We start from the raw sequence: 12,615 nt of genomic DNA, 5'->3' as shown, positions 1-12,615 counted from the left end.
ATCTTGGGCATATACATTCTCATTTCTTGTCATCCTAAGAAATAAGCAATGCCCCTTCATAAGCTGACTAATAACAGGTTGTACTGAGAATCTATATATAAAGGAGAAACATACTTCAGAACAGATAGGTTGTGAAATACTGCTTACTTACTTAAAAACAAATGGAAAACCTACACAACTATTTTGTTTCTTGGTTTTGTGGGATTAGGAGGAACCTTTTCAACAACTTTTTACTTTGTGTTCACAAGAGTATAAAGGTTGTAAAGATATTTCTTTATGTTTTCACCCTCCAGGCACAGCCCACAATGATGATGATACACCCCCTTGGCTGCAGAAGGGACTGTGCACCAGGGGAAGCTCTGCTGCACCAAGCAGCAGAAGCCACAGGAGACACAGAAGCTGCAGGAGTGGGAAGCAGGGCATGAGCATCCCCAAGAGAGAATGAATTGGCTCAAGCAGGCATAGACATGTGCTTGCATTGCATGCACAATGATCAAAGCATATCACTGGCTGCCAGAAGCCACTGAAGATAAAGCTAGCTGATTTCCATTAATTTAAAATACCCATCTTCCATAAAAATGCCACGATTCATTTGGATTTTTGCCATTTAGTGGAAATAAGGCACTTCTATATCATAGCAGGGGTCCCTGCCGGGTACTAATTACTGTTGAATCCATGATTCCAGAAGGCTGATCAATCACTTTATTATGCTATACCATACTATTAAGAAACACTCATCACTCTTGCTAACAGTCCAATACAGACAGACCTGATTGGTCAATCCATCCAAACACCATCACCAGTGACCAATCAAGAAATCACTCTTTGGTAAAAAAATCTCCACAACACATTCCACATGTGCACAACAGGTGCAGCAAGTGAAGCTAAGAATTGTTTATCATTCTTTTCTCTGAGCTTACTCACAGATTCCCAGGTAAATCCTGGGAGAGCTATCTCTCTCTCTGTTCAGAGGATTCCACACTTCTAGACTACAGAAAATGTTGTCACCACCACATCTCCTGCTGGGAGGCCATGTCTGTGCACAGTGCAAGGGCTGTGGGCTGCTGGAGGTGACACAGGTGTCCCTCTCACCTAACCTTCAAGCAGGCTGGGTGGACTTTCCATTTACAGCTGTCACAGAAAAAATAAATATGTTCTCCAGTACTTACATAATTCAGATTTATATAAACATGTAAGATTCTTTAAAAGCTGTATATTTTTTTAAATCTACCTTTAAAAAATATCTAAGCACACCAAAAGACATTTTTCAGACTTTTCCTGAAAAAGATCTATACCTTGTTTCTATACCACTTATAATAGTTTAGCATTAGGAAAGGATATTGCCTAAGAAAGGAAGGTACTCTTGTATTTTACAAGTTATAATATTAATTTTGTTATCTACAGACCAAAGGCTTAATTTTTAAATTTTGTGTTTAATAAACCCAACTTGACATAATGTACTGCAGTTATAAAGTTTGCCAGCATTTTTGCAGAAGCTGAACTTTCTTCTGACAAATGTTGCCAGTCAAATTAAAATAGAGAGCAGCATGATGAAGTGTGTTACTGCTCAGTCTTTAATAAACCAGTTGTGTATTCCTGAGTGATCTCCCAGCTTCCTGACAGGGTTACTGAGTCCATGACATCCTTAGGTCCCTGCCTGATGCTGAGGCCCCCAGCAAGCTGGTTCAGCTGTCTCCATCATGGGAAGGAGGTGACCATTAATGCACCCTGTGGCTTATTGAGAGATACCACCCAACATTTTTTTTACACATGTGATGTAAATCTCTAGCTGTCAATTTTAATGTCAACAGTAAAAAGAAAGATCTGACTCACAGGAAGTGAAGGTACCTGGGCTCTTCTCAGCATCCTACTCTAGCAGAACTGTATTTCTTGAACCAGCTGTGGAGGCAGGTCACCGCTTGCCAAAGACCACTCGCCTTAGTAGGAACATGCACATGCTGAAGTTCAAGAGCAGAAAGCTTGCATCCTTCTGTAGAGTTATCTACCAACCCATTACACCATAAAAACACTTAAATATTAAAATACTGATTATGTTGCAGAGCATTTAGAAGCCTTGTAAGAAATTGCATTAATAAACATGAAGTAGTTGATGCTTGAGAGGCAAGAATGTGCCTAGGATGATACAAGCCTGCTCAGATCCTTGCCTTAAGGCACTGATCTTGGAAAGCAAAACATTTCAGCACAGCACCAAAGAAAAATGATCCCTCTCAGCTTTTCCCTTACTTTTTTTCAGGACACATCTTGCCTCTGTGTTCCTGTGCTTCAATGAAACTCCCCTGGTCAGCAGTGTTTGAGCTGTTGCGTCTTCAGTAATAGCACTTTCTGTCAGGAGCATGGGGAGGATTTTTGGGACCACAGTGCCTGGGCATTCACACTGCAATAAGTACAAGTATTTTATTCTTTCCTTCCCAGAGATTTATAGAGGAGCTCCTTGACATTTAGGAGCAGTCTTGGTGGATTGAGCAGGAAGGAACATGCTCCTAGCAAGAAGCGAAGAAGACACCCAGAAGGGCAGTGTCACCCTGCAGTGACATTGCAAGAGGTTAAAATGAGGTGACCAGGCTTTATCCACAGATTGAGGATCTTCTTAACCTTTCAGCTGCAGGTGGGGGAGACACCGGGGCAAAGAAAGGAAGAAGAGGAAGGAAGAGGAAGACAGGCAGCACTCCAGGCAGCCACCTCTGCTTCTGTAGAGGCAGCAATGGCTGCTGCCCAGGCTGCAGCTCATGTATGCTGGGAAGGGCCTCACCACCACTCATGCCTTTTCCCTTTGCAAGTGGGTCTCACAGGCAGCACACACTGAGATTCAAGAAGACAGTCTAAAGCCATAATTCAGTTTCATACCCAAGTAAGACATGTCCTCTCCAGCAGACATGGATGACCTTTCCCTTGAACCACCATTTAGATTTATGCCTGTGACAAGCAACAATCTTTTCCTAATTTTTTTCTGCTCAATGATACAAAATAGAGTTGGACAAGCATAGAAACAAGAGATTGTATAACACAGTTTCCCTGCAGTGTTTTTTATTGTAATTTTTAAATCAATAAGTCCAGAGAGCAGAATAAGCACTGCACCTACACCCACTGACACTGGCAATCTACAGGTACAGTAAATTACATTAATGAAAGAAGAATCCAATCAAAAAGCACTAAACTTAGGTTTATTAAAGCACAGTGAAGCTGCTTTTTTTTTTTTTTTTCCCTAGTCCAGAACAAAGAACACCTCAAGGCTGGTGCCTGGCTGACATTGCCAGGTTAGGATCCCCATGATCAAACATAAGCCTCAATAGATAGATGAACAGAGAAATATAGGAGATGAAGAGTTAGTGCCTGACAGTGTGAAAAAAGGAAGCCAAGGAGAGATTTAAACAGTTTCAAAGGATCAAAACCAGAACCCAGAAGACAAATGAGGCCACAGCATGTTAAATGAGGCAAGTGAGTTTGGAAACATTTGTGTATTTAGCTTCCTAACTAGAGCTCAGCTGCAAGGCAGAAGTGTTAAACAACCACCTGATCAGAATTTGTAAGGAAACAGTGTACAAGCTAAAACATGGAAGCTGCATTTAGATGCATGCAATAAAACTGTCAAGATTTAGAAGTCCTGTTAGATAAATCAGATGCTTTTTGTCTAAATGTGAATCAGTAAATCACATTTCCTTTAAAGGAAGTATTGGCAGTATTTCAAGATGTATTTAACTAATCTCAACAAAGTTTGGTTTTTTTCCCTTGGTTAATCTTCTATGAAAAGAAGCTATTAGGAAATCAAAATATTATGGCTAAGCTTTGCTAATTGCTCTTAGGCACAGAAAGGTAAAACCCCTTTCATCTCACATGTGAAAAATGTGAGAAATAGGAAGAACTTTGGAATATAATGCAATAGAATCCATTCCCTTCATGTTGTTAAACAGCCCTCTGTATATATATAGATTTAGTTCAGATCCCAGTAAATTTGGGGGTAACTCCTTAGCATATTAGTGGCACAACACTGTTGTGATGCACTAAATAGTTATTTAGTTGTTGTTTTGCACTGGGTGATTGGGAATTTGCACTGAGTAGTTTTTATATTGCACTATGTCACATTGGTCTATTCCCCTTCCCTCCACCCCCCCTAAGCCTCAGGTGTGATGGGCTCTCCCTGACCTGCTCCCCCCTCCCCTTCTCCTCACCTGTGTCCCATGGGACGTGGCCCCTTGGTTCTGCCCCACCCATTTTTCCCTGAGCTCAAAACCCCACCGGGAGGATACTCTCTCTTCCTCTTCTGGATGTCACCAGACACCTCGGCCTCTGTTACCCCCTAAGGCGTCGCCTGGACCTGAGGTGGCTCCTGTAATAAACAGGATTTGGTCCCGAGGAGAAGAGTGCCTTTCGTCTTTTATCTGTGTCCATGTAGGGTTCCCACCCCGTGATCAGAGGGCACCAAAAGGGAATTCCTACACAACACATCTATTAAAACCTGTGTAAATCTTTAGACAAAAGTCAAAAGGAAAAAGGCAGTAGAATTGCTCACTCTCCTGCCTGCCCAGACTGGATGGAGGCACTGTTTGGTATCTGCCCTCACTGAGCGTATCCTGCTCCTGCCTGCTGTACTGGAAGGATGGCTCTGCTCCAGCTGCGTGTATCAGGCAGGGTCCTCTCCTTGAAACTCTGGGAGTATAAATACTCAAGCCTCACTGCTTCAGCACAGACCTCCAGTGTTTCATGCAGTCAAGACTTCCACTTTCATAATAGTTTAGGCAAAAAAAAACCCAACTTTCCAACAAAGTCAAAATCCAGAAGTAGTCAAGCTTTGGATTGGGAAATTCTTATGCTTCCCAAATTTTGTCTAAAAGACTAATTCCCTCTAGAAAAATTTCTGGTTTTGGTAAAATAACTCCAGAAATAACAGAATCAGTCTGGCTGTAAGATTAATGCCAGGTTTGTATTTTTACAGAAATATTTTAAAGCAACCACAAAGATTCATCTGGAAATACCGAAAATCAGACAGAAATCCAGTCAGTGTTTTTCTCAGCAGTTATCATTACAGTGACCTCCTGCTGATCCAGTCCCACAGCTTTTCCAAAATAATTGGGTGCCCAGAAGATATTTTATCTTGTACTCATAATTTATGTGAACAAAATACAGAGTTCCTTGACCTTCCATTACATTTACTCTGCAGTATATATATACTGCAGGGGATAAAAAGGCTTGGAATTCAGTAAATCATTAAAACACATACATTCTGAGAATATAAAGCTTTTAATGTTAATATGGTAGAAGTTAGTAATTTCCTTCTATAAAATGACAGGTGACAAACAGGAGAAAAGTTAGATACAGTACGTTATGTATGAGAACTGACATCTTCATCTGTGCTGCAGCTACTGCATTTCATATTTACAAAGTGCTGAGAAATCAAGAAGTTATATAACTTAGTGAAAAGCTGATAGGGCCAGTGACATTTTAAATCCTGCTCTGTGAAAATCAATTGCAAGATATGAAAAGAAAACCCTCTTCAGGAACCAAAATCTCCATCCCATAATATATCCATATATATGTACACTTTAGAAATAAAAAAGAACAATAAAACTTTGAATAAAAAGGGGGTGTGGGAGGGCAGTGGAAGAACAGGCAGAGCACAGAAGGAACAGAATAATCACAGATCATTTCAAGATACTGTTATGAGGAAGCAAAAAGACAATTTATTTTCATGGCACCCTTTTGATTCTGCTTATGCTAAATAGTAAATAGGTAACATAGCAATTTACAACATGGAACTTTATTGGAATAAGAAAGCCAAACAATCCTTGCATACATAAAAAAGCATATGCTTTTTTAACCTAGCAACACAAGAGTTCTACTTGGATCAGTCTTTATTTTTCTAAGGTAAAATGGCCCCATCAAAAGGATTTAAAGCTATCTGTGACTGGAAGCAGATTAAGAAAAGTCAACAGACCTAATTTATTTTCCAGTTGTCTCAGAAAAAAAAAAAAAAAAAAAAAAAAAAAAAAAAAAAAAAAAAAAAAAAAGAGACAACGATACTGAACCATAAAAGAATCTTTACAATCCACAAAAATTGATTTCTTAATATTCACACCGATAACTCTGACTTTTTATCCATTCAAACATGGGTCACCACAAAAAGAAAAGATCTGGTAATCCTCATTTGATTCATATACAAGTGAAGTGAACTTTCAGAGAAGAAAAGCAAAAGAAGACATTTTCTGTAAAAGGGGTGTAATGGATGAAAAGGAGTCAATTCAAAATACACCTAAAGCACATTAAAAGAGAATTCACTGAATAAGTGCCAATTAGAATCATGTTCCTGTTCATCCAGCAAGCATCTACTGAAGATGTCCACCAGATAAGGGCTGAACATTTTTAGGCACAGAACTACATCTGGATCTAGTCCTGGGTGCAAAGGTGAGAGCTGCACAAGCACGTGGAGACAAAAGGCACCCACTGCCCATACTCAGCACAGAAAAACTTTGCACTGAGGAGAATGCCAAGAGTTAAAACTCTTGCTTGATCATCAAAATCAGCAAACTACAAGCATTTTGATGAGCTGCTCTGTTATAAAATCATGGCTGACTCTTGAGCACAGCAAGCTGGCAAACACACAAACCTGCCCTACCTGCAGAATTCTTCCTACAGGAAATAGTCTATTTTACCAATAAACTTTGCATGATAAGGACAGCTGCTAGCTGAACCTGGCATCTGCTAAACTTGATTTCACAAGAACACTTTTTCCTCCAGAATTATATTTAGTATCTTTTAGAAACATAAAGATAAAGAAATGTTCACTGCATTTTGTTCAACCATTTCCCCCCACTCAAACAGCAGCAGCAGAATTTTAATGACTGGAAAAATGCAGCACGGCTGTAAGAGAATATTGTACTGCAGTACATCACTGCTTCTGTAGGTTTCCTTCACTGTAACTCTGATCTCCTAAATCTGCTTTAGCACCGGTACATACTTCTGTAAAATGCAGCTCCTGGCAGAGATTATGTAGGAAAAAAAAAAAAAAGGGGGGGGCTTGAGAACTTCTTAATCAAGTTCTATAGTTACAATACCTTGGAAAAAGCCTAACCAATTTTGGAAAGCTTCCAAGAGCAAAAATGTTGGGAAACTACTGCAGATGCAGTAACCTGCGCATTTCAATCAGGAATACAAATAATATCTCAAAATCTATTTAAACTAGCTGTACACAACACTGATAAGAAATCACTTCCATTTTGTTTCTAGGCTTTTGTTTGAGCAGGAGCTTGAAATGATCACTCCCTGGCAGAGGCCTCACTCAGGAAGGCAGTGCTCTATCAAAAAAGATGTGGCCAAAAGACATGGGTCATCCCTGCCTTGTCCTTTCAAGTTCTCTCCCTGTTGCTCTAGCAAACTGCTTTCCCACCCCAGAGGCCCATTCTGAGTGTTCCATTCTTTCTGCAGCCTCTCCTCTCCTCTCCTCTCCTCTCCTCTCCTCTCCTCTCCTCTCCTCTCCTCTCCTCTCCTCTCCTCTCCTCTCCTCTCCTCTCCTCTCCTCTCCTCTCCTCTCCTCTCCTCTCCTCTCCTCTCCTCTCCTCTCCTCTCCTCTCCTCTCCTCTCTCCTCTCCTCTCCTCTCCTCTCCTCTCCTCTCCTCTCCTCTCCTCTCCTCTCCTCTCCTCTCCTCTCCTCTCCTCTCCTCTCCTCTCCTCTCCTCTCCTCTCCTCTCCTCTCCTCTCCTCTCCTCTCCTCTCCTCTCCTCTCCTCTCCTCTCCTCTCCCACACCCCAGGCTCTTCAGAGCCCCAAGGAGGTAAACACAGACACCTACCTGCAAGTAGTGTCCTGTATGATCATGGCCTGTTTTTGGGCTTTTTTCTTCCTGTTTTTTTTTCCTCACAAATGGCTTTAAAACAAAAGGTATCCCCTCTGTTAATGTCATAATGTGGATGTGTCTTTATAAACCAACTGGAATTGTTTTACCTATTAGCCTGCTTATGAGACAATGCCTTAATACCAAAGCATGAAGTTGGAAGCAGCTTTGTCAGGATGCTGCCAGCAGTCTTAAAGCAAAAAGCCTGCTTCAGAAATTGGGCCATTTCATATACCATATACCAAAAAAGAAAAGCTGTTTTTAAGTATTCCTAATTTCAGCAAAACAAGACCTGCATTAAGAACTGACAGTAGCATTCAAAAACCATTTCTCCATGGTGTTCCTCTAATACCAGGAATGCTTGGCTAAAACAATTAATTTTCTAAGTGGCTTTCTCAGCAACCACTTGCCATGACACTGACGTCAGCCTTCCTCAGGTCAGGGCCTGTCTGTCGTAATGAGAGTTTAGCTCTTGTCTCTTCAGAGTTGTTGGTGCCTTCACAACTGCTTCACTCAGGAGACTGCTTAATCAGTGCTATGATTTAAAATGCAATTCAGCTCTGAAATGAATAAAAGAGAAGGCTGAACATTTCCTTCTCCAGGTGGAAGTCTCTATTCCCTTTATCCTTTGACTCGAGACTACCAAAGATGCCACATTATCACTGATGAAGCGAACTCCCTTCATCAAAACTGTTAGGTTCATCAAGGAACCACACCAAGTATTTGGGTTTTTTACCCCTAGATACTCTGTGGAGAAGGAAAGCATCTGCTTTTCCCTACCTCTCATCAAATCTCCTGTCCCTCCTACCAAATATACCAGGGACAGACTGAAATGAAAACTCTTGGAGGCAGTTACCTTCCCTCATCACAAGCCATCTCACTTCTACTTCAGTGACTCATCCAGGGCAATCACATAAATAGGAATTCTTCAGCTTTTCTGCAAGTCACATTTTATTTTTCATGCTCTTCATTTTCACCAGCAGTTGTTGAATGTACTAGCTAGTTCTTAGAGCCATCCTGACACATGAGATGTGAGAATATAGGAAACCACAAAATTTCATCAGGGATAACAGGCTTGTGAAACTGCAGTTTTAAAGAAACTTTGCAAAAGGTTTCTGCCTAATAAACCCCATGAATCACACAGTGCAGTTTTAGAGAACAAAAGGGTTTTAATCCTGTTGGAAAATGGGGAACTGCAATATGTCTTTTTTTCTGATTATAGGAAGGATAGAAACACCGAAGATCATCTCTGAAAGGAGGAATACATCCCTAATTTCACAGAAGAAAACCAGTTTGAGATATAAACAACTTCTTGCATTGACATTAATGACAAATATGGCAGGGAAGCAAAGCAACACCAGGGCTATTCACAAGCATCTCTGAAGTTCAGAAAGCAGGTGGCTAAAATAACAATTGGAAACAGATAGGCAATTTATTCCCATTTAGCTGTCATTTACGGGAAGAGTGAATATAAAAGTAAGAACTAACTTAGTTATTTTCCCCATAAGATAATGTATCATTGACAACACCGAAACCAGTTACATTTAACATCATGTAAGAGTGAGCCATCCTGTTGACAAGTATCTTTTAAAACAAAGCTTCATAAAAAAAATAAATGAGGCATTTAGGTTTCTATTTAATTCCTGGCTCCTGTAATAAAATTAATGTTCCAAAGGCCATAACAGTAAAATAATAGCAGTAAATAATAACAGCGATTATTTTAATCATTTTGGCCTCTTAGTTCTATCTTGAAATAAAGGTTTCAGTTGGGAACATGCTGACTCCTAGTTTAAATTTTTGTTCTAGAAGTGGCATCTAAGGGACATATATTGTATTTCAACACTTTTAAAAGGTTGAATGTAGATTTAGGAACTGATATCAGCAATGACCTTAGGTTTCCTGAAACAGCACTGATCATTAAGATCACCTTCAAAACAAACCAAATCACATTATGTAGCCCATGGTGTTAACATCTATGCTATTATAAAACATTATTAATGCAGTTTTGTTTTTCTGCAATGGTGTCTTTCTTCCTGTCCTTTCAAGGAGAATACATGGACAGCCTTATGTCTGGACATAGCCCATGTCCATTGCTCTTCCTCACTTCCACCTTGTAAACTGTCAGATCAAATTTCTTCATCTTGAAATTTATGAAACAGAAGCATAATATTAGAAAGGCTCATTTCCTAAATTAAATGGCTAGCTAACATCCTTCTCTGTATTACATAAAGGACTTTAAAAGAAAAGGTACCCAAATAAAAAAAAAGAAGAAAATATTAGACCACTTATGATGCCATATTTTCAGTTTGGTATTTTCTAAGAAGCTCTTATGTACAGTATGTACAGTATGTACAGTACTTCCTGCACACCCAACCCTACCTTGCATGCTATCCTCTCAAGCAGGAAGGTTCCACTATAATTTCTCTTGTTCCTTCATAATGTAAAAGGTACAGAGACATATGAGCACTAAGGCATATGCCCATAAATGAGAGAATACAGGTGGGCAGAAATTAATGTCTAGAAATGCAGCAGAAGAATGTCCATTTTCTATAAAATCTACTAATGAATGCAGATACCAGAAAACTGATACGGTAATGACATCACTTGTCAGACTAACTGCATCACTTGTCAGAATGCTCCCAGCTGAAAAGCTACAGGTTTACTTCTCCAGGCTTGCTCCTAAACCTCCACAACTCCATCAAGTGGGTGGAACACCTTTCTTTGAAACATGCAGCAAATCCACTGTGCTCAGTTCCTGATCTTCCAGCTTCAAGAACTTGTGTGCAAGGAGACTAGGTAGCATTTTAAAGGCTAAGAAGCACAAATGAGCCAGTAAGAGAAAAAACAATGTACTGTGATATTCATGGCGTGGATGCTACAGTTAATTTTGTCTTAGCAACAGTTTTAGCATCAATCTTTTGGGAAAATAAGTGTGCATATGTACCTACACTGCTTTGGAAGGCAAAGCTTTATCAAGTGTATCGGCTCAGTTGGTATTTTCCAAATTCAGTAGATAAAATTGAAGTACCATATTTCTTTCTCAATATTTACATTGACATGTTTCCTGTGCATTCAGGAGGAACATTTAGATTCAAAGCACTGAAAAAGTACAAGTTGTCTCCCTGTTCTGTTCTCTGCAGCACAAATCTTTCTCTTCAGCAGTTTTCTCTGCTCTGAAAGGCAACGCAATCAGATGCTGAATGGTAGAATGGAATTACTATTTCAGGCCATGAATTGCACTATTCCCATTTAGAGGAACATCCTGTGTTCAAAAGCACTGAACAGCCAGAAACACCTATTGAAATCAATGCTAGTTAGTGCTCAGAACCAAAGCTAAGTATTTTTTTTTTTTTTTTTGCATTGAATGAAGAGTTTAATTTCAGCATCCAAAATCATGGTCCAAAGTCATGGATTTGAGTTTGGTTTTGTTCACAGAGGCCTTTACCTCTGTCTTTACCAGATAGTTGCTAACACTTCCACCTGTGAGTAGATCAATAATGAACTGAAAATCAGTAACAAGCCAGAACACAGGAGAGCTTCTGTGCCAAACCTCTCTACTCTGCACATCTGTAACATCTTCCACTGCCGTTCATTTTCCGTGGTCAAAATCACCATCAAATACAAGCAGAAAAAACTAAAGACAAAATAGAAACCACCAGCCACACAAGGTGTAGGCAGCTAACTGGGACACAGAGCAGTTCTGGAAAGTGACACCCACAATTACAACACCCACAGTCTTTTCTCTGACTGAAGCCTAATGGCTGATATGACCAATTTGGGGTTTTGCTATAAATCTAGGACATTAAATAAGGATCCATTGACATGGAATGTGTGAGTCTGGATTGAACTGTGAGTCCAGGATGCAGAGATAGAGGCTGGCAATGTGGTACGTGGACACACAGGTCCTGAGCTATCCTTGGAAGACCATTCACTCCCCAACAAGTCATACTTGAAACAAAGCTGGGTTGTGACAGGTCTGCCTAATAGCAAATCACCGGTACTGAGAAGCTCCCACCATCTCTGCACAGCCATTTTCACAACACTTACATTTCCTGCTACTGTTCTTTAACCTTCTCTCTTCTCATGTTCATAACTTCATATTTAACACACAGCTTCCCAAAACACCACTAGCTCCTTAGAGTGTCCTCTAAAGCTTCATGTCATGGAACACACCCACAGCTGAATGATATCACAGCATACCCAAGCCTTGAACCTGTCCACTCAATGGACACAGAGAGGAAGAATCTACTGTGTAATCCAAGCTGATCCCTTCATTCCCAGTGCTCATTGCTTCACCTCAACTCCCCACTTTGTCAATTGGAAGTGGTATCTGTGTACACCGGAGAAACTGTCACCTGTACCCCCATCTCCAGCTCTGCAGAACTCCCATCTCAGGAAGAGCAAGCAGGAATAAGCCAAAAAGGGAACATGCATGATAAAATGGAGGAGAATTCAGGCCAGTAGATTTGGCCTTTCACTCCTTTGAATAGACAGGGATACCACAAAAGTATTCCTTCTACCTGTGATAGTGGACATACATCTGTTATTTATAAATAGCTTTTCTCTTTGCATGTTCAGTACATGGGCATCTTCTTTCAGGACAGGTATCCTAGATTAGCAAAGCTTGACTGGCAGTGGGTAAGGCCTAAGTATACATTGTGATGTACCTCTGCTGATATATTTTCCAAACCCTTAGACCAAAGGAAAAATGCAAGATTGAAAACAAAGCATCACTATTTTTAATATCAACATTTTATTTCTTTTTTCTAAACA

Source organism: Vidua chalybeata, chromosome 1 (assembly GCF_026979565.1).
Source record: "Vidua chalybeata isolate OUT-0048 chromosome 1, bVidCha1 merged haplotype, whole genome shotgun sequence".
Taxonomy (NCBI): domain Eukaryota; kingdom Metazoa; phylum Chordata; class Aves; order Passeriformes; family Viduidae; genus Vidua; species Vidua chalybeata.
This window is presented reverse-complemented; position numbering follows the sequence as displayed.